This window comes from Mesoplodon bidens (assembly GCF_964165515.1).
Source record: "Mesoplodon bidens genome assembly, chromosome: 1".
Classification (NCBI taxonomy): domain Eukaryota; kingdom Metazoa; phylum Chordata; class Mammalia; order Artiodactyla; family Ziphiidae; genus Mesoplodon; species Mesoplodon bidens.
The window spans coordinates 178,354,826-178,381,713 of record NC_138176.1 but is presented as its reverse complement, the minus strand read 5'-3'; the positions used below and the strand labels follow the sequence as shown (position 1 = coordinate 178,381,713).

At 52.5% G+C, this 26,888-nt stretch overlaps 1 long non-coding RNA gene across 1 annotated transcript in view; it reads left to right on the top strand.

Moving 5' to 3' along the window:
* LOC308625262 overlaps window positions 1-26,888 on the top strand; it is a 312,750-nt gene that overhangs the window by 110,460 nt on the left and 175,402 nt on the right. The window contains exon 2 of the long non-coding RNA XR_014017072.1: window positions 9,670-9,713. This is a non-coding gene — a long non-coding RNA (uncharacterized lncRNA). The remainder of the gene's footprint in view (window positions 1-9,669; window positions 9,714-26,888) is intronic.

Here is a 26,888-nt window from a genome sequence, read left to right as displayed (position 1 = left end):
GTGCAGGAGACCCCAAAGTGGATTGGAGCCCGGGTGGTTTCTTTCAGGGCAGCTTAGGCGTCCTCAACGTGGCAGACCCGCATGGAAAGAAAGCCTGCCCAAGAACCGTGCTCCTGGGGCTGTTTCAAAGCTGTGGAACGCTAGCCATAGAGAACAGATTAGTTGCCGGCCCTTGCACCTGCATAGCGAGGGATGGTCCGTGAACCGTGTATCCCTAGATTGTGCTCAGAAGGCTTCTGGCACACGGTGCACTTCCTTGGGAAGAAGTGCCCCCATGAGGGGCTTGAGCGCTGTTAGGCATACTAAAGCTAAAGCCGTCCATTGACTAAGACTTCCTGGAAACAGGTGCACCCTAGCCTCTGGTAATGGGCAAATGTGCCCCTTACTTCGTGACTAGAGGTCACATTTAGTTGGCACTTTAGCTACAGTATGCTCTGGGGTGAGCTCCCGGGAAGGAAGTGCAAGCGCCCGGTTTCTTTTGCAAAAGCTCACTGCTCCTCATAGGCATCTGTGGAGTGAACAGTGTCCTGCTGGTGTGGTGTTCAGGCAGCTTGGAAGCTGCACCGAAGTTGCTTTCCAAAGAGGGAGAGTCGGGCTTCGTCAACGTGCACCAGTTTCCAACTTGACCCCACAGCGCATTTACCAGAACTCTCTGACTGTCTACTGGAGACTTTCGGCCACACGGGTTTTTCTATGATCACACTTCTTTGCAGGCGGGGTCTTTTGCATGCCGTGCATAGCATTACCCGCTTAATGACTTAGTCAGGCCTAGGTGACTTTGGATCGTCCAAATGTCTCACAAGTTGACCGGTTTTTCTGTTCTTTCAATCAGGCGGGACCTACAGTGTACCTTGCGTCACAATAGAGAGATGACAGGTAAGAGTTGCCACGGGGCTCTGTAGGCTCAGGGATTCTTTCAGTGCAGTTCAGAGGGCCTCCACAGAGGGAGAGCCACGTTGAATGTAATACTGGCAAAAACGTTGTCCTGGGGCTGCTTTACAGCGGTAGAAATCAAGCTATGCAAGCGAGGATCAGTTCATTGCCCTTCGCTCTGCATAGACAGGGTGGACCCCAACAGCCGGTTCTGCGCGGTGTGCCTCGGAAAACAAAAAGGGGACTCACGGCACCCACGCTCTCCGTCAGAAGAGAATTCATACGCGACTCTCTGAGGCCTCTGGAGAGCCGTAGAGGAGTTAAAGCACTCTATCGAGTCAGGGTTCATGGAGATGGCTGCACAGCAAACTTTGCTGATAGGAAACGCTCGTGCTTACCTTGAGGCCTGGGGTCACGTTTACTTCGCACTTTAGCTAGGGCAAGCCGTGGGATGAGCTCCTAGCAAGGCACTGGCGACCACCTGGATTCGTAGGAGAAAACTCACTTTCTTCCCTGAGGCATTCCTGGCAGTGAGTAGAAGACGGGTAACGGCACTGTCTTTCAGTCAGCCTTGAGGCCGCCACTATCTACCTTTCAAATGGGGGAAAATACTGCCTTTTTCCAGGCTTCTCAATTACACACCGGATCACCCAGCACATATACCTCTCTTCTCTGACAAGCCAAAGGAGGCCCTTGGAACACAATTGGGCCTTCTGCGATGAAACGTTGGGATGCAGTGTGTTCTGCATGTGCTGAATGGCATAATCCTCTAAATGCCCTCAGGAGGCCCAGGTGACTTTGCATGTTGCAAATGCCTAGCAAGGCTCAGGGTCAATCTCTACTTTATTTCGGGCTGGAGCTAAAGTCTACTTTCTGCCTCACTTAGAGAGACGTCGAGCAGGAGACCCCAAAGTGGATTGGAGCCCCGGTGGTTTCTTTCAGGGCAGCTTAGGTGTCCTCAACGTGGCAGACCCGCATGGAAAGAAAGCCTGCCCAAGAACCGTGCTCCTGGGGCTGTTTCAAAGCTGTGGAACGCTAGCCATAGAGAACAGATTAGTTGCCGGCCCTTGCACCTGCATAGCGAGGGATGGTCCCAGAACCGTGTATCCCTTGATTGTGCTCTGAAGGCTTCTGGCACACGGTGCACTTCCTTGGGAAGAAGTGTCCCCGTGAGAGGCTTGAGTGCTGAGAGGCATACTAAAGCTAAAGCCGATCATTGACTAAGACTTCCTGGAAACTGGTGGACCCCTGCCTCTGGTAATGAGCAAATGTGCCCCTTACTTCGTGACTAGATGTCACATTTAGTTGGCATTTCAGTTAAAGTAATCTCTGGGCTGAGCTCCCTGGAAGGAAGTGCAAGCGCCCGGTTTCTTTTGCAAAAGCTCACTGCTCCTCAGAGGCATCTGTGGAGTGAACAGTGTCCTGGTGGTGTGGTGTTCAGGCAGCTTGGAAGCTGCACCGAAGTTGCTTTCCAAAGGGGGAGAGTCGGGCTTCTCCAACGTGCACCAGTTTCCAACTTGACCCCACAGCGCATTTACCAGCACTCTCTGACTGTCTACTGGAGACTTTCGGCCACACGGGGCCTTTCTATGATCACACTTCGTTGCAGGCGGGGTCTTTTGCATGCCGTGCATAGCATTACCCGCTTAAAGACTTAGTCAGTCCTAGGTGACTTTGGATCGTCCAAATGCCTCACAAGTTGACCGGTTTTTCTGTTCTTCCTGTCAGGCTGGACCTACAGTGTACCTTGCGTCACAATAGGGAGATGACAGGAAAGAGTTGCCACGGGGCTCTGTAGGCTCAGGGATTCTTTCAGTGCAGTTCAGAGGGCCTCCACAGAGGGAGAGCCACGTTGAATGTAATACTGGCAAAAACGTTGTCCTGGGGCTGCTTTACAGCGGTAGAAATCAAGCTATGCAAGCGAGGATCAGTTCATTGCCCTTCGCTCTGCATAGACAGGGTGGACCCCAACAGCCGGTTCTGCGCGGTGTGGCTCGGAAAACAAAAAGGGGACTCACGGCACCCACGCTCTCCGTCAGAAGAGAATTCATACGCGACTCTCTGAGGCCTCTGGAGAGCCGTACAGGAGTTGAAGCACTCTATCGAGTCAGGGTTCATGGAGATGGCTGCACAGCAAACTTTGCTGATAGGAAACGCTCTTGCTTACCTTGAGGCCTGGGGTCACGTTTACCTTGCACTTTAGCTAGGGCAAGCCGTGGGATGAGCTCCTAGCAAGGCACTGGCGACCACCTGGATTCGTAGGAGAAAACTCACTTTCTTCCCTGAGGCATTCCTGGCAGTGAGTAGAAGACGGGTAACGGCACTGTCTTTCAGTCAGCCTTGAGGCCGCCACTATCTACCTTTCAAATGGGGGAAAATACTGCCTTTTTCCAGGCTTCTCAATTACACACCGGATCACCCAGCACATATACCTCTCTTCTCTGACAAGCCAAAGGAGGCCCTTGGAACACAATTGGGCCTTCTGCGATGAAACGTTGGGATGCAGTGTGTTCTGCATGTGCTGAATGGCATAATCCTCTAAATGCCCTCAGGAGGCCTAGGTGACTTTGCATGTTCCAAATGCCTAGCAAGGCTCAGGGTCAATCTCTACTTTATTTCGGGCTGGACCTAAAGTCTACTTTCTGCCTCACTTAGAGAGACGTCGAGCAGGAGACCCCAAAGTGGATTAGAGCCCCGGTGGTTTCTTTCAGGGCAGCTTAGGCGTCCTCAACGTGGCAGACCCGCATTGAAAGAAAGACTGCCCAAGAACCGTGCTCCTGGGACTGTTTCAAAGCTGTGGAACGCTAGCCATAGAGAACAGATTAGTTGCCGGCCCTTGCACCTGCATAGCGAGGGATGGTCCCAGAACCGTGTATCCCTTGATTGTGCTCAGAAGGCTTCTGGCACACGGTGCACTTCCTTGGGAATAAGTGCCCCCATGAGGGGCTTGAGCGCTGTTAGGCATACTAAAGCTAAAGCCGTCCATTGACTAAGACTTCCTGGAAACAGGTGCACCCTAGCCTCTGGTAATGGGCAAATGTGCCCCTTACTTCGTGACTAGAGGTCACATTTAGTTGGCACTTTAGCTACAGTATGCTCTGGGCTGAGCTCCCAGGAAGGAAGTGCAAGCGCCCGGTTTCTTTTGCAAAAGCTCACTGCTCCTCAGAGGCATCTGTGGAGTGAACAGTGTCCTGCTGGTGTGGTGTTCACGCAGCTTGGAAGCTGCACCGAAGTTGCTTTCCAAAGGGGGAGAGTCGGGCTTCTCCAACGTGCACCAGTTTCCAACTTGACCCCACAGCGCATTTTCCAGAACTCTCTGACTGTCTACTGGAGACTTTCGGCCACACGGGTTTTTCTATGATCACACTTCTTTGCAGGCGGGGTCTTTTGCATGCCGTGCATAGCATTACCCGCTTAATGACTTAGTCAGGCCTAGGTGACTTTGGATCGTCCAAATGTCTCACAAGTTGACCGGTTTTTCTGTTCTTTCAATCAGGCGGGACCTACAGTGTACCTTGCGTCACAATAGAGAGATGACAGGTAAGAGTTGCCACGGGGCTCTGTAGGCTCAGGGATTCTTTCAGTGCAGTTCAGAGGGCCTCCACAGAGGGAGAGCCACGTTGAATGTAATACTGGCAAAAACGTTGTCCTGGGGCTGCTTTACAGCGGTAGAAATCAAGCTATGCAAGCGAGGATCAGTTCATTGCCCTTCGCTCTGCATAGACAGGGTGGACCCCAACAGCCGGTTCTGCACGGTGTGCCTCGGAAAACAAAAAGGGGACTCACGGCACCCACGCTCTCCGTCAGAAGAGAATTCATACGCGACTCTCTGAGGCCTCTGGAGAGCCGTAGAGGAGTTAAAGCACTCTATCGAGTCAGGGTTCATGGAGATGGCTGCACAGCAAACTTTGCTGATAGGAAACGCTCGTGCTTACCTTGAGGCCTGGGGTCACGTTTACTTCGCACTTTAGCTAGGGCAAGCCGTGGGATGAGCTCCTAGCAAGGCACTGGCGACCACCTGGATTCGTAGGAGAAAACTCACTTTCTTCCCTGAGGCATTCCTGGCAGTGAGTAGAAGACGGGTAACGGCACTGTCTTTCAGTCAGCCTTGAGGCCGCCACTATCTACCTTTCAAATGGGGGAAAATACTGCCTTTTTCCAGGCTTCTCAATTACACACCGGATCACCCAGCACATATACCTCTCTTCTCTGACAAGCCAAAGGAGGCCCTTGGAACACAATTGGGCCTTCTGCGATGAAACGTTGGGATGCAGTGTGTTCTGCATGTGCTGAATGGCATAATCCTCTAAATGCCCTCAGGAGGCCCAGGTGACTTTGCATGTTGCAAATGCCTAGCAAGGCTCAGGGTCAATCTCTACTTTATTTCGGGCTGGAGCTAAAGTCTACTTTCTGCCTCACTTAGAGAGACGTCGAGCAGGAGACCCCAAAGTGGATTGGAGCCCCGGTGGTTTCTTTCAGGGCAGCTTAGGTGTCCTCAACGTGGCAGACCCGCATGGAAAGAAAGCCTGCCCAAGAACCGTGCTCCTGGGGCTGTTTCAAAGCTGTGGAACGCTAGCCATAGAGAACAGATTAGTTGCCGGCCCTTGCACCTGCATAGCGAGGGATGGTCCCAGAACCGTGTATCCCTTGATTGTGCTCTGAAGGCTTCTGGCACACGGTGCACTTCCTTGGGAAGAAGTGTCCCCGTGAGAGGCTTGAGTGCTGAGAGGCATACTAAAGCTAAAGCCGATCATTGACTAAGACTTCCTGGAAACTGGTGGACCCCTGCCTCTGGTAATGAGCAAATGTGCCCCTTACTTCGTGACTAGATGTCACATTTAGTTGGCATTTCAGTTAAAGTAATCTCTGGGCTGAGCTCCCTGGAAGGAAGTGCAAGCGCCCGGTTTCTTTTGCAAAAGCTCACTGCTCCTCAGAGGCATCTGTGGAGTGAACAGTGTCCTGGTGGTGTGGTGTTCAGGCAGCTTGGAAGCTGCACCGAAGTTGCTTTCCAAAGGGGGAGAGTCGGGCTTCTCCAACGTGCACCAGTTTCCAACTTGACCCCACAGCGCATTTACCAGCACTCTCTGACTGTCTACTGGAGACTTTCGGCCACACGGGGCCTTTCTATGATCACACTTCGTTGCAGGCGGGGTCTTTTGCATGCCGTGCATAGCATTACCCGCTTAAAGACTTAGTCAGTCCTAGGTGACTTTGGATCGTCCAAATGCCTCACAAGTTGACCGGTTTTTCTGTTCTTCCTGTCAGGCTGGACCTACAGTGTACCTTGCGTCACAATAGGGAGATGACAGGAAAGAGTTGCCACGGGGCTCTGTAGGCTCAGGGATTCTTTCAGTGCAGTTCAGAGGGCCTCCACAGAGGGAGAGCCACGTTGAATGTAATACTGGCAAAAACGTTGTCCTGGGGCTGCTTTACAGCGGTAGAAATCAAGCTATGCAAGCGAGGATCAGTTCATTGCCCTTCGCTCTGCATAGACAGGGTGGACCCCAACAGCCGGTTCTGCGCGGTGTGGCTCGGAAAACAAAAAGGGGACTCACGGCACCCACGCTCTCCGTCAGAAGAGAATTCATACGCGACTCTCTGAGGCCTCTGGAGAGCCGTACAGGAGTTGAAGCACTCTATCGAGTCAGGGTTCATGGAGATGGCTGCACAGCAAACTTTGCTGATAGGAAACGCTCTTGCTTACCTTGAGGCCTGGGGTCACGTTTACCTTGCACTTTAGCTAGGGCAAGCCGTGGGATGAGCTCCTAGCAAGGCACTGGCGACCACCTGGATTCGTAGGAGAAAACTCACTTTCTTCCCTGAGGCATTCCTGGCAGTGAGTAGAAGACGGGTAACGGCACTGTCTTTCAGTCAGCCTTGAGGCCGCCACTATCTACCTTTCAAATGGGGGAAAATACTGCCTTTTTCCAGGCTTCTCAATTACACACCGGATCACCCAGCACATATACCTCTCTTCTCTGACAAGCCAAAGGAGGCCCTTGGAACACAATTGGGCCTTCTGCGATGAAACGTTGGGATGCAGTGTGTTCTGCATGTGCTGAATGGCATAATCCTCTAAATGCCCTCAGGAGGCCTAGGTGACTTTGCATGTTCCAAATGCCTAGCAAGGCTCAGGGTCAATCTCTACTTTATTTCGGGCTGGACCTAAAGTCTACTTTCTGCCTCACTTAGAGAGACGTCGAGCAGGAGACCCCAAAGTGGATTAGAGCCCCGGTGGTTTCTTTCAGGGCAGCTTAGGCGTCCTCAACGTGGCAGACCCGCATTGAAAGAAAGACTGCCCAAGAACCGTGCTCCTGGGACTGTTTCAAAGCTGTGGAACGCTAGCCATAGAGAACAGATTAGTTGCCGGCCCTTGCACCTGCATAGCGAGGGATGGTCCCAGAACCGTGTATCCCTTGATTGTGCTCAGAAGGCTTCTGGCACACGGTGCACTTCCTTGGGAATAAGTGCCCCCATGAGGGGCTTGAGCGCTGTTAGGCATACTAAAGCTAAAGCCGTCCATTGACTAAGACTTCCTGGAAACAGGTGCACCCTAGCCTCTGGTAATGGGCAAATGTGCCCCTTACTTCGTGACTAGAGGTCACATTTAGTTGGCACTTTAGCTACAGTATGCTCTGGGCTGAGCTCCCAGGAAGGAAGTGCAAGCGCCCGGTTTCTTTTGCAAAAGCTCACTGCTCCTCAGAGGCATCTGTGGAGTGAACAGTGTCCTGCTGGTGTGGTGTTCACGCAGCTTGGAAGCTGCACCGAAGTTGCTTTCCAAAGGGGGAGAGTCGGGCTTCTCCAACGTGCACCAGTTTCCAACTTGACCCCACAGCGCATTTTCCAGAACTCTCTGACTGTCTACTGGAGACTTTCGGCCACACGGGTTTTTCTATGATCACACTTCTTTGCAGGCGGGGTCTTTTGCATGCCGTGCATAGCATTACCCGCTTAATGACTTAGTCAGGCCTAGGTGACTTTGGATCGTCCAAATGTCTCACAAGTTGACCGGTTTTTCTGTTCTTCCTGTCAGGCTGGACCTACAGTGTACCTTGCGTCACAATAGAGAGATGACAGGTAAGAGTTGCCACGGGGCTCTGTAGGCTCAGGGATTCTTTCAGTGCAGTTCAGAGGGCCTCCACAGAGGGAGAGCCACGTTGAATGTAATACTGGCAAAAACGTTGTCCTGGGGCTGCTTTACAGCGGTAGGAATCAAGCTATGCAAGCGAGGATCAGTTCATTGCCCTTCGCTCTGCATAGACAGGGTGGACCCCAACAGCCGGTTCTGCGCGGTGTGGCTCGGAAAACAAAAAGAGGGACTCACGGCACCCACGCTCTCCGTCAGAAGAGAATTCATACGCGACACTCTGAGGCCTCTGAAGAGCCGTAGAGGAGTTAAAGCACTCTATCGAGTCAGGGTTCATGGAGATGGCTGCACAGCAAACTTTGCTTATAGGAAACGCACGTGCTACCTTGAGGCCTGGGGTCACGTTTACTTCGCACTTTAGCTTGGGCAAGCCGTGGGATGAGCTCCTAGCAAGGCACTGGCGACCACCTGGATTCGTAGGAGAAAACTCACTTTCTTCCCTGAGGCATTCCTGGCAGTGAGTAGAAGACGGGTAACGGCACTGTCTTTCAGTCAGCCTTGAGGCCGCCACTATCTACCTTTCAAATGGGGGAAAATACTGCCTTTTCCCAGGCTTCTCAGTTACACACCGGATCACCCAGCACCTCTCTTCCCTGACAAGCCAAAGGAGGCCCTTGGAACACAATTGGGCCTTCTGCGATGAAACGTTGGGATGCAGTGTGTTCTGCATGTGCTGAATGGCATAATACTCTAAATGCCCTCAGGAAGCCTAGGTGACTTTGCATGTTCCAAATGCCTAGCAAGGCTCAGGGTCAATCTCTACTTTATTTCGGGCTGGACCTAAAGTCTACTTTCTGCCTCACTTAGAGAGACGTCGAGCAGGAGACCCCAAAGTGGATTGGAGCCCCGGTGGTTTCTTTCAGGGCAGCTTAGGCGTCCTCAACGTGGCAGACCCGCATGGAAAGAAAGCCTGCCCAAGAACCGTGCTCCTGGGGCTGTTTCAAAGCTGTGGAACGCTAGCCATAGAGAGCAGAATAGTTGCCGGCCCTTGCACCTGCATAGCGAGGGAAGTTCCCAGAACCGTGTATCCCTTGATTGTGCTCAGAAGGCTTCTGGCACACGGTGCACTTCCTTGGGAAGAAGTGCCCCCGTGAGAGGCTTGAGCGCTGTGAGGCATACTAAAGCTAAAGCCGTCCATTGACTAAGACTTCCTGGAAACTGGTGCACCCTTGCCTCTGGTAATGGGCAAATGTGCCCCTTACTTCGTGACTAGAGGTCACATTTAGTTGGCACTTTAGCTACAGTATGCTCTGGGCTGAGCTCCCAGGAAGGAAGTGCAAGCGCCCGGTTTCTTTTGCAAAAGCTCACTGCTCCTCAGAGGCATCTGTGGAGTGAACAGTGTCCTGCTGGTGTGGTGTTCAGGCAGCTTGGAAGCTGCACCGAAGTTGCTTTCCAAAGGGGGAGAGTCGGGCTTCTCCAACGTGCACCAGTCTCCAACTTGACCCCACAGCGCATTTACCAGCACTCTCTGACTGTCTACTGGAGACTTTCGGCCACACGGGGCCTTTCTATGATCACACTTCGTTGCACGCGGGGTCTTTTGCATGCCGTGCATAGCATTACCCGCTTAATGACTTAGTCAGGCCTAGGTGACTTTGGATCGTCCAAATGTCTCACAAGTTGACCGGTTTTTCTGTTCTTTCAAACAGGCTGGACCTACAGTGTACCTTGCGTCACAATAGAGAGATGACAGGTAAGAGTTGCCACGGGGCTCTGTAGGCTCAGGGATTCTTTCAGTGCAGTTCAGAGGGCCTCCACAGAGGGAGAGCCACGTTGAATGTAATACTGGCAAAAACGTTGTCCTGGGGCTGCTTTACAGCGGTAGGAATCAAGCTATGCAAGCGAGGATCAGTTCATTGCCCTTCGCTCTGCATAGACAGGGTGGACCCCAACAGCCGGTTCTGCGCGGTGTGCCTCGGAAAACAAAAAGGGGACTCACGGCACCCACGCTCTCTGTCAGAAGAGAATTCATACGCGACTCTCTGAGGCCTCTGGAGAGCCGTAGAGGAGTTAAAGCACTCTATCGAGTCAGGGTTCATGGAGATGGCTGCACAGCAAACTTTGCTGATAGGAAACGCTCGTGCTTACCTTGAGGCCTGGGGTCACGTTTACTTCGCACTTTAGCTAGGGCAAGCCGTGGGATGAGCTCCTAGCAAGGCACTGGCGACCACCTGGATTCGTAGGAGAAAACTCACTTTCTTCCCTGAGGCATTCCTGGCAGTGAGTAGAAGACGGGTAACGGCACTGTCTTTCAGTCAGCCTTGAGGCCGCCACTATCTACCTTTCAAATGGGGGAAAATACTGCCTTTTTCCAGGCTTCTCAATTACACACCGGATCACCCAGCACATATACCTCTCTTCTCTGACAAGCCAAAGGAGGCCTTTGGAACACAATTGGGCCTTCTGCGATGAAACGTTGGGATGCAGTGTGTTCTGCATGTGCTGAATGGCATAATCCTCTAAATGCCCTCAGGAGGCCCAGGTGACTTTGCATGTTGCAAATGCCTAGCAAGGCTCAGGGTCAATCTCTACTTTATTTCGGGCTGGAGCTAAAGTCTACTTTCTGCCTCACTTAGAGAGACGTCGAGCAGGAGACCCCAAAGTGGATTGGAGCCCCGGTGGTTTCTTTCAGGGCAGCTTAGGTGTCCTCAACGTGGCAGACCCGCATGGAAAGAAAGCCTGCCCAAGAACCGTGCTCCTGGGCTGTTTCAAAGCTGTGGAACGCTAGCCATAGAGAACAGATTAGTTGCCGGCCCTTGCACCTGCATAGCGAGGGATGGTCCCAGAACCGTGTATCCCTTGATTGTGCTCTGAAGGCTTCTGGCACACGGTGCACTTCCTTGGGAAGAAGTGTCCCCGTGAGAGGCTTGAGTGCTGAGAGGCATACTAAAGCTAAAGCCGATCATTGACTAAGACTTCCTGGAAACTGGTGGACCCCTGCCTCTGGTAATGAGCAAATGTGCCCCTTACTTCGTGACTAGAGGTCACATTTAGTTGGCATTTCAGTTAAAGTATTCTCTGGGCTGAGCTCCCTGGAAGGAAGTGCAAGCGCCCGGTTTCTTTTGCAAAAGCTCACTGCTCCTCAGAGGCATCTGTGGAGTGAAGAGTGTCCTGCTGGTGTGGTGTTCAGGCAGCTTGGAAGCTGCACCGAAGTTGCTTTCCAAAGGGGGAGAGTCGGGGTTCTCCAACGTGCACCAGTTTCAAACTTGACCCCACAGCGCATTTACCAGCACTCTCTGACTGTCTACTGGAGACTTTCGGCCACACGGGGCCTTTCTATGATCACACTTCGTTGCAGGCGGGGTCTTTTGCATGCCGTGCATAGCATTACCCGCTTAATGACTTAGTCAGGCCTAGGTGACTTTGGATCGTCCAAATGTCTCACAAGTTGAACGGTTTTTCTGTTCTTCCTGTCAGGCTGGACCTACAGTGTACCTTGCGTCACAATAGAGAGATGACAGGTAAGAGTTGCCACGGGGCTCTGTAGGCTCAGGGATTCTTTCAGTGCAGTTCAGAGGGCCTCCACAGAGGGAGAGCCACGTTGAATGTAATACTGGCAAAAACGTTGTCCTGGGGCTGCTTTACAGCGGTAGAAATCAAGCTATGCAAGCGAGGATCAGTGCATTGCCCTTCGCTCTGCATAGACAGGGTGGACCCCAACAGCCGGTTCTGCGCGGTGTGCCTCGGAAAACAAAAAGGGGACTCACGGCACCCACGCTCTCCGTCAGAAGAGAATTCATACGCGACTCTCTGAGGCCTCTGGAGAGCCGTAGAGGAGTTAAAGCACTCTATCGAGTCAGGGTTCATGGAGATGGCTGCACAGCAAACTTTGCTGATAGGAAACGCTCGTGCTTACCTTGAGGCCTGGGGTCACGCTTACTTCGCACTTTAGCTAGGGCAAGCCGTGGGATGAGCTCCTAGCAAGGCACTGGCGACCACCTGGATTCGTAGGAGAAAACTCACTTTCTTCCCTGAGGCATTCCTGGCAGTGAGTAGAAGACGGGTAACGGCACTGTCTTTCAGTCAGCCTTGAGGCCGCCACTATCTACCTTTCAAATGGGGGAAAATACTGCCTTTTTCCAGGCTTCTCAGTTACTCACCGGATCACCCAGCACCTCTCTTCTCTGACAAGCCAAAGGAGGCCCTTGGAACACAATTGGGCCTTCTGCGATGAAACGTTGGGATGCAGTGTGTTCTGCATGTGCTGAATGGCATAATCCTCTAAATGCCCTCAGGAAGCCTAGGTGACTTTGCATGTTCCAAATGCCTAGCAAGGCTCAGGGTCAATCTCTACTTTATTTCGGGCTGGACCTAAAGTCTACTTTCTGCCTCACATAGAGAAACGTCGAGCAGGAGACCCCAAAGTGGATTGGAGCCCCGGTGGTTTATTTCAGGGCAGCTTAGGCGTCCTCAACGTGGCAGACCCGCATGGAAAGAAAGCCTGCCCAAGAACCGTGCTCCTGGGGCTGTTTCAAAGCTGTGGAACGCTAGCCATAGAGAGCAGAATAGTTGCCGGCCCTTGCACCTGCATAGCGAGGGATGTTCCCAGAACCGTGTATCCCTTGATTGTGCTCAGAAGGCTTCTGGCACACGGTGCACTTCCTTGGGAAGAAGTGCCCCCGTGAGAGGCTTGAGCGCTGTGAGGCATACTAAAGCTAAAGCCGTCCATTGACTAAGACTTCCTGGAAACTGGTGCACCCCTGCCTCTGGTAATGGGCAAATGTGCCCCTTACTTCGTGACTAGAGGTCACATTTAGTTGGCACTTTAGCTACAGTATGCTCTGGGCTGAGCTCCCAGGAAGGAAGTGCGAGCGCCCGGTTTCTTTTGCAAAAGCTCACTGCTCCTAAGAGGCATCTGTGGAGTGAAGAGTGTCCTGCTGGTGTGGTGTTCAGGCAGCTTGGAAGCTGCACCGAAGTTGCTTTCCAAAGGGGGAGAGTAGGGTTTCTCCAACGTGCACCAGTTTCCAACTTGACCCCACAGCGCATTTACCAGCACTCTCTGACTGTCTACTGGAGACTTTCGGCCACACGGGGCCTTTCTATGATCACACTTCGTTGCAGGTGGGGTCTTTTGCATGCCGTGCATAGCATTACCCGCTTAATGACTTAGTCAGGCCTAGGTGACTTTGGATCGTCCAAATGTCTCACAAGTTGACCGATTTTTCTGTTCTTCCTGTCAGGCTGGACCTACAGTGTACCTTGCGTCACAATAGAGAGATGACAGGTAAGCGTTGCCACGGTGCTCTGTAGGCTCAGGGATTCTTTCAGTGCAGTTCAGAGGGCCTCCACAGAGGCAGAGCCACGTTGAATGTAATACTGGCAAAAACGTTGTCCTGGGGCTGCTTTACAGCGGTAGAAATCAAGCTATGCAAGCGAGGATCAGTTCATTGCCCTTCGCACTGCATAGAATGGGTGGACCCCAAAAGCCGGTTCAGTGCGGTGTGGCTCGGAAAACAAAAAGGGGACTCACGGCACCCACGCTCTCCCTCAGAAGAGAATTCATACGCGACTCTCTGAGGCCTCTGGAGAGCCGTAGAGGAGTTAAAGCACTCTATCGAGTCAGGGTTCATGGAGATGGCTGCCCAGCAAACTTTGCTGATAGGAAACGCTCGTGCTTACCTTGAGGCCTGGGGTCACGTTTACTTCGCACTTTAGCTAGGGCAAGCCGTGGGATGAGCTCCTAGCAAGGCACTGGCGACCACCTGGATTCGTAGGAGAAAACTCACTTTCTTCCCTGAGGCATTCCTGGCAGTGAGTAGAAGACGGGTAACGGCACTGTCTTTCAGTCAGCCTTGAGGCCGCCACTATCTACCTTTCAAATGGGGGAAAATACTGCCTTTTTCCAGGCTTCTCAGTTACTCACCGGATCACCCAGCACCTCTCTTCTCTGACAATCCAAAGGAGGCCCTTGGAACACAATTGGGCCTTCTGCGATGAAACGTTGGGATGCAGTGTGTTCTGCATGTGCTGAATGGCATAATCCTCTAAATGCCCTCAGGAGGCCTAGGTGACTTTGCATGTTCCAAATGCCTAGCAAGGCTCAGGGTCAATCTCTACTTTATTTCGGGCTGGACCTAAAGTCTACTTTCTGCCTCACTTAGAGAGACGTCGAGCAGGAGACCCCAAAGTGGATTGGAGCCCCGGTGGTTTCTTTCAGGGCAGCTTAGGCGTCCTCAACGTGGCAGACCCGCATGGAAAGAAAGCCTGCCCAAGAACCGTGCTCCTGGGGCTGTTTCAAAGCTGTGGAACGCTAGCCATAGAGAACAGATTAGTTGCCGGGCCTTGCACCTGCATAGCGAGGGATGGTCCCAGAAACGTGTATCCCTTGACTGTGCTCAGAAGGCTTCTGGCACACGGTGCACTTCCTTGGGAAGAAGTGCCCCCGTGAGAGGCTTGAGCGCTGTGAGGCATACTAAAGCTAATGCCGTCCATTGACTAAGACTTCCTGGAATCTGGTGCATCCTTGCCTCTGGTAATGGGCAAATGTGCCCCTTACTTCGTGACTAGAGGTCACATTTAGTTGGCACTTTAGCTACAGTATGCTCTGGGCTGAGCTCCCAGGAAGGCAGTGCGAGCGCCCGGTTTCTTTTGCAAAAGCTCACTGCTCCTCAGAGGCATCTGTGGAGTGAAGAGTGTCCTGCTGGTGTGGTGTTCAGGCAGCTTGGAAGCTGCACCGAAGTTGCTTTCCAAAGGGGGAGCGTCGGGCTTCTCCAACGTGCACCAGTTTCCAACTTGACCCCACAGTGCATTTACCAGCACTCTCTGACTGTCTACTGGAGACTTTCGGCCACACGGGGCCTTTCTATGATCACACTTCGTTGCAGGCGGGGTCTTTTGCATGCCGTGCATAGCATTACCCGCTTAATGACTTAGTCAGGCCTAGGTGACTTTGGATCGTCCAAATGTCTCACAAGTTGACCGGTTTTTCTGTTCTTCCTGTCAGGCTGGACCTACAGTGTACCTTGCGTCACAATAGAGAGATGACAGGTAAGCGTTGCCACGGGGCTCTGTAGGCTCAGGGATTCTTTCAGTGCAGTTCAGAGGGCCTCCACAGAGCGAGAGCCACGTTGAATGTAATACTGGCAAAAACGTTGTCCTGGGGCTGCTTTACAGCGGTAGAAATCAAGCTATGCAAGCGAGGATCAGTTCATTCCCCTTCGCACTGCATAGAATGGGTGGACCCCAAAAGCCGGTTCAGTGCGGTGTGGCTCGGATAACAAAAAGGGGACTCACGGCACCCACGCTCTCCCTCAGAAGAGAATTCATACGCGACTCTCTGAGGCCTCTGGAGATCCGTAGAGGAGTTAAAGCACTCTATCGAGTCAGGGTTCATGGAGATGTCTGCCCAGCAAACTTTGCTGATAGGAAACGCTCGTGCTTACCTTGAGGCCTGGGGTCACGTTTACTTCGCACTTTAGCTAGGGCAAGCCGTGGGATGAGCTCCTAGCAAGGCACTGGCGACCACCTGGATTCGTAGGAGAAAACTCACTTTCTTCCCTGAGGCATTCCTGGCAGTGAGTAGAAGACGGGTAACGGCACTGTCTTTCAGTCAGCCTTGAGGCCGCCACTATCTACCTTTCAAATGGGGGAAAATACTGCCTTTTTCCAGGCTTCTCAGTTACTCACCGGATCACCCAGCACCTCTCTTCTCTGACAATCCAAAGGAGGCCCTTGGAACACAATTGGGCCTTCTGCGATGAAACGTTGGGATGCAGTGTGTTCTGCATGTGCTGAATGGCATAATCCTCTAAATGCCCTCAGGAGGCCTAGGTGACTTTGCATGTTCCAAATGCCTAGCAAGGCTCAGGGTCAATCTCTACTTTATTTCGGGCTGGACCTAAAGTCTACTTTCTGCCTCACTTAGAGAGACGTCGAGCAGGAGACCCCAAGTGGATTGGAGCCCCGGTGGTTTCTTTCAGGGCAGCTTAGGCGTCCTCAACATGGCAGACCTGCATGGAAAGAAAGCCTGCCCAAGAACCGTGCTCCTGGGGCTGTTTCAAAGCTGTGGAACGCTAGCCATAGAGAGCAGAATAGTTGCCGGCCCTTGCACCTGCATAGCGAGGGATGTTCCCAGAACCGTGTATCCCTTGATTGTGCTCAGAAGGCTTCTGGCACACGGTGCACTTCCTTGGGAAGAAGTGCACCTATGAGAGGCTTGAGCGCTGTGAGGCATACTAAAGCTAAAGCCGATCATTGACCAAGACTTCCTGCAAACTGGTGCACCCCTGCCTCTGGTAATGAGCAAATGTGCCCCTTACTTCGTGACTAGAGGTCACATTTAGTTGGCACTTTAGCTACAGTATGCTCTGGGCTGAGCTCCCAGGAAGGAAGTGCAAGCGCCCGGTTTCTTTTGCAAAAGCTCACTGCTCCTCAGAGGCATCTGTGGAGTGAAGAGTGTCCTGCTGGTGTGGTGTTCAGGCAGCTTGGAAGCTGCACCGAAGTTGCTTTCCAAAGGGGGAGAGTCGGGCTTCTCCAACGTGCACCAGTTTCCAACTTGACCCCACAGCGCATTTACCAGCAGTCTCTGACTGTCTACTGGAGACTTTCGGCCACACGGGGCCTTTCTATGATCACACTTCGTTGCAGGCGGGGTCTTTTGCATGCCGTGCATAGCATTACCCGCTTAATGACTTAGTCAGGCCTAGGTGACTTTGGATCGTCCAAATGTCTCACAAGTTGACCGGTTTTTCTGTTCTTTCAATCAGGCTGGACCTACAGTGTACCTTGCGTCACAATAGAGAGATGACAGGTAAGCGTTGCCACGGGGCTCTGTAGGCTCAGGGATTCTTTCAGTGCAGTTCAGAGGGCCTCCACAGAGGGAGAGCCACGTTGAATGTAATACTGGCAAAAACGTTGTCCTGGGGCTGCTTTACAGCGGTAGAAATCAAGCTATGCAAGCGAGGATCAGTTCATTGTCCTTCGCTCTGCATAGACAGGGTTGACCCCAACAGCCCGTTCTGCGCGGTGTGGCTCGGAAAACAAAAAGGGGACTCACGGCACCCACGCTCTCCCTCAGAAGAGAATTCATACGCGACTCTCTGAGGCCTCTTGAGAGCCGTAGAGGAGTTAAAGCACTCTATCGAGTCAGGGTTTATGGAGATGGCTGCACAGCAAACTTTGCTGATAGGAAACGCTCGTGCTTACCTTGAGGCCTGGGGTCACGTTTACTTCGCACTTTAGCGAGGGCAAGCCGTGGGATGAGCTCCTAGCAAGGCACTGGCGACCACCTGGATTCGTAGGAGAAAACTCACTTTCTTCCCTGAGGCATTCCTGGCAGTGAGTAGAAGACGGGTAACGGCACTGTCTTTCAGTCAGCCTTGAGGCCGCCACTATCTACCTTTCAAATGGGGGAAAATACTGCCTTTTTCCAGGCTTCTCAATTACACACCGGATCACCCAGCACATATACCTCTCTTCTCTGACAAGCCAAAGGAGGCCCTTGGAACACAATTGGGCCTTCTGCGATGAAACGTTGGGATGCAGTGTGTTCTGCATGTGCTGAATGGCATAATCCTCTAAATGCCCTCAGGAGGCCTAGGTGACTTTGCATGTTCCAAATGCCTAGCAAGGCTCAGGGTCAATCTCTATTTTATTTCGGGCTGGACCTAAAGTCTACTTTCTGCCTCACTTAGAGAGACGTCGAGCAGGAGACCCCAAAGTGGATTAGAGCCCCGGTGGTTTCTTTCAGGGCAGCTTAGGCGTCCTCAACGTGGCAGACCCGCATGGAAAGAAAGCCTGCCCAAGAACCGTGCTCCTGGGACTGTTTCAAAGCTGTGGAACGCTAGCCATAGAGAACAGATTAGTTGCCGGCCCTTGCACCTGCATAGCGAGGGATGGTCCCAGAACCGTGTATCCCTTGATTGTGCTCAGAAGGCTTCTGGCACACGGTGCACTTCCTTGGGAAGAAGTGCCCCCGTGAAAGGCTTGAGCGCTGTGAGGCATACTAAAGCTAAAGCCGATCATTGACTAAGACTTCCTGGAAACTGGTGCACCCCTGCCTCTGGTAATGAGCAAATGTGCCCCTTACTTCCTGACTAGAGGTCACATTTAGTTGGCACTTTAGCTACAGTATGCTCTGGGCTGAGCTCCCAGGAAGGAAGTGCAAGCGCCCGGTTTCTTTTGCAAAAGCTCACTGCTCCTCAGAGGCCTCTGTGGAGTGAACAGTGTCCTGCTGGTGTGGTGTTCAGGCAGCTTGGAAGCTGCACCGAAGTTGCTTTCCAAAGGGGGAGAGTCGGGCTTCTCCAACGTGCACCAGTTTCCAACTTGACCCCACAGCGCATTTACCATCACTCTCTCACTGTCCACTGGAGACTTTCGGCCACACGGGGCCTTTCTATGATCACACTTCGTTGCAGGCGGGGTCTTTTGCATGCCGTGCATAGCATTACCCGCTTAATGACTTCGTCAGGCCTAGGTGACTTTGGATCGTCCAAATGTCTCACAATTTGACCGGTTTTTCTGTTCTTTCTATCAGGCTGGACCTACAGTGTACCTTGCGTCACAATAGAGAGATGACAGGTAAGAGTTGCCACGGGGCTCTGTAGGCTCAGGGATTCTTTCAGTGCAGTTCAGAGGGCCTCCACAGAGGGAGAGCCACGTTGAATGTAATACTGGCAAAAACGTTGTCCTGGGGCTGCTTTACAGCGGTAGAAATCAAGCTATGCAAGCGAGGATCAGTTTATTGCCCTTCGCTTTGCATAGACAGGGTTGACCCCAACAGCCGGTTCTGCGCGGTGTGGCTCGGAAAACAAAAAGGGGACTCACGGCACCCACGCTCTCCGTCAGAAGAGAATTCATACGCGACTCTCTGAGGCCTCTGGAGAGCCGTAGAGGAGTTAAAGCACTCTATCGAGTCAGGGTTCATGGAGATGGCTGCCCAGCAAACTTTGCTGATAGGAAACGCTCGTGCTTACCTTGAGGCCTGGGGTCACGTTTACTTCGCACTTTAGCTAGGGCAAGCCGTGGGATGAGCTCCTAGCAAGGCACTGGCGACCACCTGGATTCGTAGGAGAAAACTCACTTTCTTCCCTGAGGCATTCCTGGCAGTGAGTAGAAGACGGGTAACGGCACTGTCTTTCAGTCAGCCTTGAGGCCGCCACTATCTACCTTTCAAATGGGGGAAAATACTGCCTTTTTCCAGGCTTCTCAGTTACACACCGGTCACCCAGCACCTCTCTTCTCTGACAAGCCAAAGGAGGCCCTTGGAACACAATTGGGCCTTCTGCGATGCAACGTTGGGATGCAGTTTGTTCTGCATGTCCTGAATGGCATAATCCTCTAAATGCCCTCAGGAAGCCTAGGTGACTTTGCATGTTCCAAATGCCTAGCAAGGCTCAGGGTCAATCTCTACTTTATTTCGGGCTGGACCTAAAGTCTACTTTCTGCCTCACTTAGAGAGACGTCGAGCAGGAGACCCCAAAGTGGATTGGAGCCCCGGTGGTTTCTTTCAGTGCAGCTTAGGCGTCCTCAACGTGGCAGACCAGCATGGAAAGATAGCCTGCCCAAGAACCGTGCTCCTGGGGCTGTTTCAAAGATGTGGAACGCTAGCCATAGAGAACAGATTAGTTGCCGGCCCTTGCACCTGCATAGCGAGGGATGGTCCCAGAACAGTGTATCCCTTGATTGTGCTCAGAAGGCTTCTGGCACACGGTGCACTTCCTTTGGAAGAAGTGCCCCCGTTAGTTGCTTGAGCGCTGTGAGGCATACTAAAGCTAAAGCCGTCCATTGACCAAGACTTCCTGCAAACTGGTGCATCCTTGCCTCTGGTAATGGGCAAATGTGCCCCTTACTTCGTGACTAGAGGTCACATTTAGTTGGCAATTTAGCTAGAGTATGCTCTGGGCTGAGCTCCCAGGAAGGAAGTGCAAGCGCCCGGTTTCTTTTGCAAAAGCTCACTGCTCCTCAGAGGCATCTGTGGAGTGAAGAGTGTCCTGCTGGTGTGGTGTTCAGGCAGCTTGGAAGCTGCACCGAAGTTGCTTTCCAAAGGGGGAGAGTCGGGCTTCTCCAACGTGCACCAGTTTCCAACTTGACCCCACAGCGCATTTACCAGCACTCTCTGACTGTCTACTGGAGACTTTCGGCCACACGGGGCCTTTCTATGATCACACTTCGTTGCAGGCGGGGTCTTTTGCATGCCGTGCATAGCATTACCCGCTTAATGACTTAGTCAGGCCTAGGTGACTTTGGATCGTCCAAATGTCTCACAAGTTGACCGGTTTTTCTGTTCTTTCAATCAGGCTGGACCTACAGTGTACCTTGCGTCACAATAGAGAGATGACAGGTAAGAGTTGCCACGGGGCTCTGTAGGCTCAGGGATTCTTTCAGTGGAGTTCAGAGGGCCTCCACAGAGGCAGAGCCACGTTGAATGTAATACTGGCAAAAACGTTGTCCTGGGGCTGCTTTACAGCGGTAGAAATCAAGCTATGCAAGCGAGGATCAGTTCATTGCCCTTCGCTTTGCATAGACAGGGTTGACCCCAACAGCCAGTTCTGCGCGGTGTGGCTCGGAAAACAAAAAGGGGACTCACGGCACCCACGCTCTCCCTCAGAAGAGAATTCATACGCGACTCTCTGAGGCCTCTGGAGAGCCGTAGAGGAGTTAAAGCACTCTATCGAGTCAGGGTTCATGGAGATGACTGCACAGCAAACTTTGCTGATAGGAAACGCTCGTGCTTACCTTGAGGCCTGGGGTCACGTTTACTTCGCACTTTAGCTAGGGCAAGCCGTGGGATGAGCTCCTAGCAAGGCACTGGCGACCACCTGGATTCGTAGGAGAAAACTCACTTTCTTCCCTGAGGCATTCCTGGCAGTGAGTAGAAGACGGGTAACGGCACTGTCTTTCAGTCAGCCTTGAGGCCGCCACTATCTACCTTTCAAATGGGGGAAAATACTGCCTTTTTCCAGGCTTCTCAATTACACACCGGATCACCCAGCACCTCTCTTCTCTGACAAACCAACGGAGGCCCTTGGAACACAATTCAGCCTTCTGCGATGAAACGTTGGCATGCAGTGTGTTCTGCATGTGCTGAATGGCATAATCCTATAAATGCCCTCAGGAGGCCTAGGTGACTTTGCATGTTCCAAATGCCTAGCAAGGCTCAGGGTCAATCTCTACTTTTTTTCGGGCTGGACCTAAAGTCTACTTTCTGCCTCACTTAGAGAGACGTCGAGCAGGAGACCCCAAAGTGGATTGGAGCCCCGCTGGTTTCTTTCAGGGCAGCTTAGGCGTCCTCAACGTGGCAGACCCGCATGGAAAGAAAGCCTGCCCAAGAACCGTGCTCCTGGGGCTGTTTCAAAGCTGTGGAACGCTAGCCATAGAGAACAGATTAGTTGCCGGCCCTTGCACCTGCATAGCGAGGGATGTTCCCAGAACCGTGTATCCCTTGATTGTGCTCAGAAGGCTTCTGGCACACGGTGCACTTCCTTGGGAAGAAGTGCCCCCGTGAGAGGCTTGAGCGCTGTGAGGCATACTAAAGCTAAAGCCGTCCGTTGACTAAGACTTCCTGGAAACTGGTGCACCCCTGCCTCTGGTAATGGGCAAATGTGCCCCTTACTTCGTGACTAGAGGTCACATTTAGTTGGCACTTTAGCTACAGTATGCTCTGGGCTGAGCTCCCAGGAAGGAAGTGCGAGCGCCCGGTTTCTTTTGCAAAAGCTCACTGCTCCTAAGAGGCATCTGTGGAGTGAAGAGTGTCCTGCTGGTGTGGTGTTCAGGCAGCTTGGAAGCTGCACCGAAGTTGCTTTCCAAAGGGGGAGAGTAGGGTTTCTCCAACGTGCACCAGTTTCCAACTTGACCCCACAGCGCATTTACCAGCACTCTCTGACTGTCTACTGGAGACTTTCGGCCACCCGGGGCCTTTCTATGATCACACTTCGTTGCAGGTGGGGTCTTTTGCATGCCGTGCATAGCATTACCCGCTTAATGACTTAGTCAGGCCTAGGTGACTTTGGATCGTCCAAATGTCTCACAAGTTGACCGATTTTTCTGTTCTTCCTGTCAGGCTGGACCTACAGTGTACCTTGCGTCACAATAGAGAGATGACAGGTAAGCGTTGCCACGGTGCTCTGTAGGCTCAGGGATTCTTTCAGTGCAGTTCAGAGGGCCTCCACAGAGGGAGAGCCACGTTGAATGTAATACTGGCAAAAACGTTGTCCTGGGGCTGCTTTACAGCGGTAGAAATCAAGCTATGCAAGCGAGGATCAGTTCATTGCCCTTCGCACTGCATAGAATGGGTGGACCCCAAAAGCCGGTTCAGTGCGGTGTGGCTCGGAAAACAAAAAGGGGACTCACGGCACCCACGCTCTCCCTCAGAAGAGAATTCATACGCGACTCTCTGAGGCCTCTGGAGAGCCGTAGAGGAGTTAAAGCACTCTATCGAGTCAGGGTTCATGGAGATGGCTGCCCAGCAAACTTTGCTGATAGGAAACGCTCGTGCTTACCTTGAGGCCTGGGGTCACGTTTACTTCGCACTTTAGCTAGGGCAAGCCGTGGGATGAGCTCCTAGCAAGGCACTGGCGACCACCTGGATTCGTAGGAGAAAACTCACTTTCTTCCCTGAGGCATTCCTGGCAGTGAGTAGAAGACGGGTAACGGCACTGTCTTTCAGTCAGCCTTGAGGCCGCCACTATCTACCTTTCAAATGGGGGAAAATACTGCCTTTTTCCAGGCTTCTCAATTACACACCGGATCACCCAGCACCTCTCTTCTCTGACAAGCCAACGGAGGCCCTTGGAACACAATTCAGCCTTCTGCGATGAAACGTTGGGATGCAGTGTGTTCTGCATGTGCTGAATGGCATAATCCTCTAAATGCCCTCAGGAGGCCTAGGTGACTTTGCATGTTCCAAATGCCTAGCAAGGCTCAGGGTCAATCTCTACTTTTTTTCGGGCTGGACCTAAAGTCTACTTTCTGCCTCACTTAGAGAGACGTCGAGCAGGAGACCCCAAAGTGGATTGGAGCCCCGCTGGTTTCTTTCAGGGCAGCTTAGGCGTCCTCAACGTGGCAGACCCGCATGGAAAGAAAGCCTGCCCAAGAACCGTGCTCCTGGGGCTGTTTCAAAGCTGTGGAACGCTAGCCATAGAGAACAGATTAGTTGCCGGCCCTTGCACCTGCATAGCGAGGGATGGTCCCAGAACCGTGTATCCCTTGATTGTGCTCAGAAGGCTTCTGGCACACGGTGCACTTCCTTGGGAAGAAGTGCCCCCGTGAGAGGCTTGAGCGCTGTGAGGCATACTAAAGCTAAAGCCGTCCATTGACCAAGAATTCCTGGAAACTGGTGCACCCCTGCCTCTGGTAATGAGAAAATGTGCCCCTTACTTCGTGACTAGCGGTCACATTTAGTTGGCACTTTAGCTACAGTATGCTCTGGGCTGAGCTCCCAGGAAGGAAGTGCAAGCGCCCGGTTTCTTTTGCAAAAGCTCACTGCTCCTCAGAGGCATCTGTGGAGTGAACAGTGTCCTGCTGGTGTGGTGTTCAGGCAGCTTGGAAACTGCACCGAAGTTGCTTTCCAAAGGGGGAGAGTCGGGCTACTCCAACGTGCACCAGTTTCCAACTTGACCCCACAGCGCATTTACCAGCACTCTCTGACTGTCTACTGGAGACTTTCAGCCACACGGGGCCTTTATATGATCACACTTCGTTGCAGGCAGGGTCTTTTGCATGCCGTGCATAGCCTTACCTGCTTAATGACTTAGTCAGGCCTAGGTGACTTTGGATCGTCCAAATGTCTCAGAAGTTGACCGCTTTTTCTGTTCTTCCTGTCAGGCTGGACCTACAGTGTACCTTGCGTCACAATAGAGAGATGACAGGTAAGAGTTGCCACGGGGCTCTGTAGGCTCAGGGATTCTTTCAGTGCAGTTCAGAGGGCCTCCACAGAGGGAGAGCCACGTTGAATGTAATACTGGCAAAAACGTTGTCCTGGGGCTGCTTTACAGCGGTAGAAATCAAGCTATGCAAGCGAGGATCAGTTCATTGCCCTTCGCATTGCATAGACATGGTTGACCCCAACAGCCGGTTCTGCGCGGTGTGGCTCGGAAAACAAAATGTGGACTCACGGCACCGACGCTCTCCCTCAGAAGAGAATTCATCCGTGATTCTCTGAGGCCTCTGGAGAGCCGTAGAGGAGTTAAAGCACTCTATCGAGTCAGGGTTCATGGAGATGGCTGCACAGCAAACTTTGCTGATAGGAAACGCTCGTGCTTACCTTGAGGCCTGGGGTCACGTTTACTTCGCACTTTAGCTAGGGCAAGCCGTGGGATGAGCTCCTAGCAAGGCACTGGCGACCACCTGGATTCGTAGGAGAAAACTCACTTTCTTCCCTGAGGCATTCCTGGCAGTGAGTAGAAGACGGGTAACGGCACTGTCTTTCAGTCAGCCTTGAGGCCGCCACTATCTACCTTTCAAATGGGGGAAAATACTGCCTTTTTCCAGGCTTCTCAGTTACTCACCGGATCACCCAGCACCTCTCTTCTCTGACAAGCCAAAGGAGGCCCTTGGAACACAATTGGGCCTTCTGCGATGAAACGTTGGGATGCAGTGTGTTCTGCATGTGCTGAATGGCATAATCCTCTAAATGCCCTCAGGAAGCCTAGGTGACTTTGCATGTTCCAAATGCCTAGCAAGGCTCAGGGTCAATCTCTACTTTATTTCGGGCTGGACCTAAAGTCTACTTTCTGCCTCACATAGAGAAACGTCGAGCAGGAGACCCCAAAGTGGATTGGAGTCCCGGTGGTTTCTTTCAGGGCAGCTTAGGCGTCCTCAACGTGGCAGACCCGCATGGAAAGAAAGCCTGCCCAAGAACCGTGCTCCTGGGGCTGTTTCAAAGCTGTGGAACGCTAGCCATAGAGAGCAGAATAGTTGCCGGCCCTTGCACCTGCATAGCGAGGGATGTTCCCAGAACCGTGTATCCCTTGATTGTGCTCAGAAGGCTTCTGGCACACGGTGCACTTCCTTGGGAAGAAGTGCCCCCGTGAGAGGCTTGAGCGCTGTGAGGCATACTAAAGCTAAAGCCGTCCGTTGACTAAGACTTCCTGGAAACTGGTGCACCCCTGCCTCTGGTAATGGGCAAATGTGCCCCTTACTTCGTGACTAGAGGTCACATTTAGTTGGCACTTTAGCTACAGTATGCTCTGGGCTGAGCTCCCAGGAAGGAAGTGCGAGCGCCCGGTTTCTTTTGCAAAAGCTCACTGCTCCTAAGAGGCATCTGTGGAGTGAAGAGTGTCCTGCTGGTGTGGTGTTCAGGCAGCTTGGAAGCTGCACCGAAGTTGCTTTCCAAAGGGGGAGAGTAGGGTTTCTCCAACGTGCACCAGTTTCCAACTTGACCCCACAGCGCATTTACCAGCACTCTCTGACTGTCTACTGGAGACTTTCGGCCACCCGGGGCCTTTCTATGATCACACTTCGTTGCAGGTGGGGTCTTTTGCATGCCGTGCATAGCATTACCCGCTTAATGACTTAGTCAGGCCTAGGTGACTTTGGATCGTCCAAATGTCTCACAAGTTGACCGATTTTTCTGTTCTTCCTGTCAGGCTGGACCTACAGTGTACCTTGCGTCACAATAGAGAGATGACAGGTAAGCGTTGCCACGGTGCTCTGTAGGCTCAGGGATTCTTTCAGTGCAGTTCAGAGGGCCTCCACAGAGGGAGAGCCACGTTGAATGTAATACTGGCAAAAACGTTGTCCTGGGGCTGCTTTACAGCGGTAGAAATCAAGCTATGCAAGCGAGGATCAGTTCATTGCCCTTCGCACTGCATAGAATGGGTGGACCCCAAAAGCCGGTTCAGTGCGGTGTGGCTCGGAAAACAAAAAGGGGACTCACGGCACCCACGCTCTCCCTCAGAAGAGAATTCATACGCGACTCTCTGAGGCCTCTGGAGAGCCGTAGAGGAGTTAAAGCACTCTATCGAGTCAGGGTTCATGGAGATGGCTGCCCAGCAAACTTTGCTGATAGGAAACGCTCGTGCTTACCTTGAGGCCTGGGGTCACGTTTACTTCGCACTTTAGCTAGGGCAAGCCGTGGGATGAGCTCCTAGCAAGGCACTGGCGACCACCTGGATTCGTAGGAGAAAACTCACTTTCTTCCCTGAGGCATTCCTGGCAGTGAGTAGAAGACGGGTAACGGCACTGTCTTTCAGTCAGCCTTGAGGCCGCCACTATCTACCTTTCAAATGGGGGAAAATACTGCCTTTTTCCAGGCTTCTCAATTACACACCGGATCACCCAGCACCTCTCTTCTCTGACAAGCCAACGGAGGCCCTTGGAACACAATTCAGCCTTCTGCGATGAAACGTTGGCATGCAGTGTGTTCTGCATGTGCTGAATGGCATAATCCTATAAATGCCCTCAGGAGGCCTAGGTGACTTTGCATGTTCCAAATGCCTAGCAAGGCTCAGGGTCAATCTCTACTTTTTTTCGGGCTGGACCTAAAGTCTACTTTCTGCCTCACTTAGAGAGACGTCGAGCAGGAGACCCCAAAGTGGATTGGAGCCCCGCTGGTTTCTTTCAGGGCAGCTTAGGCGTCCTCAACGTGGCAGACCCGCATGGAAAGAAAGCCTGCCCAAGAACCGTGCTCCTGGGGCTGTTTCAAAGCTGTGGAACGCTAGCCATAGAGAACAGATTAGTTGCCGGCCCTTGCACCTGCATAGCGAGGGATGGTCCCAGAACCGTGTATCCCTTGATTGTGCTCAGAAGGCTTCTGGCACACGGTGCACTTCCTTGGGAAGAAGTGCCCCCGTGAGAGGCTTGAGCGCTGTGAGGCATACTAAAGCTAAAGCCGTCCATTGACCAAGAATTCCTGGAAACTGGTGCACCCCTGCCTCTGGTAATGAGAAAATGTGCCCCTTACTTCGTGACTAGCGGTCACATTTAGTTG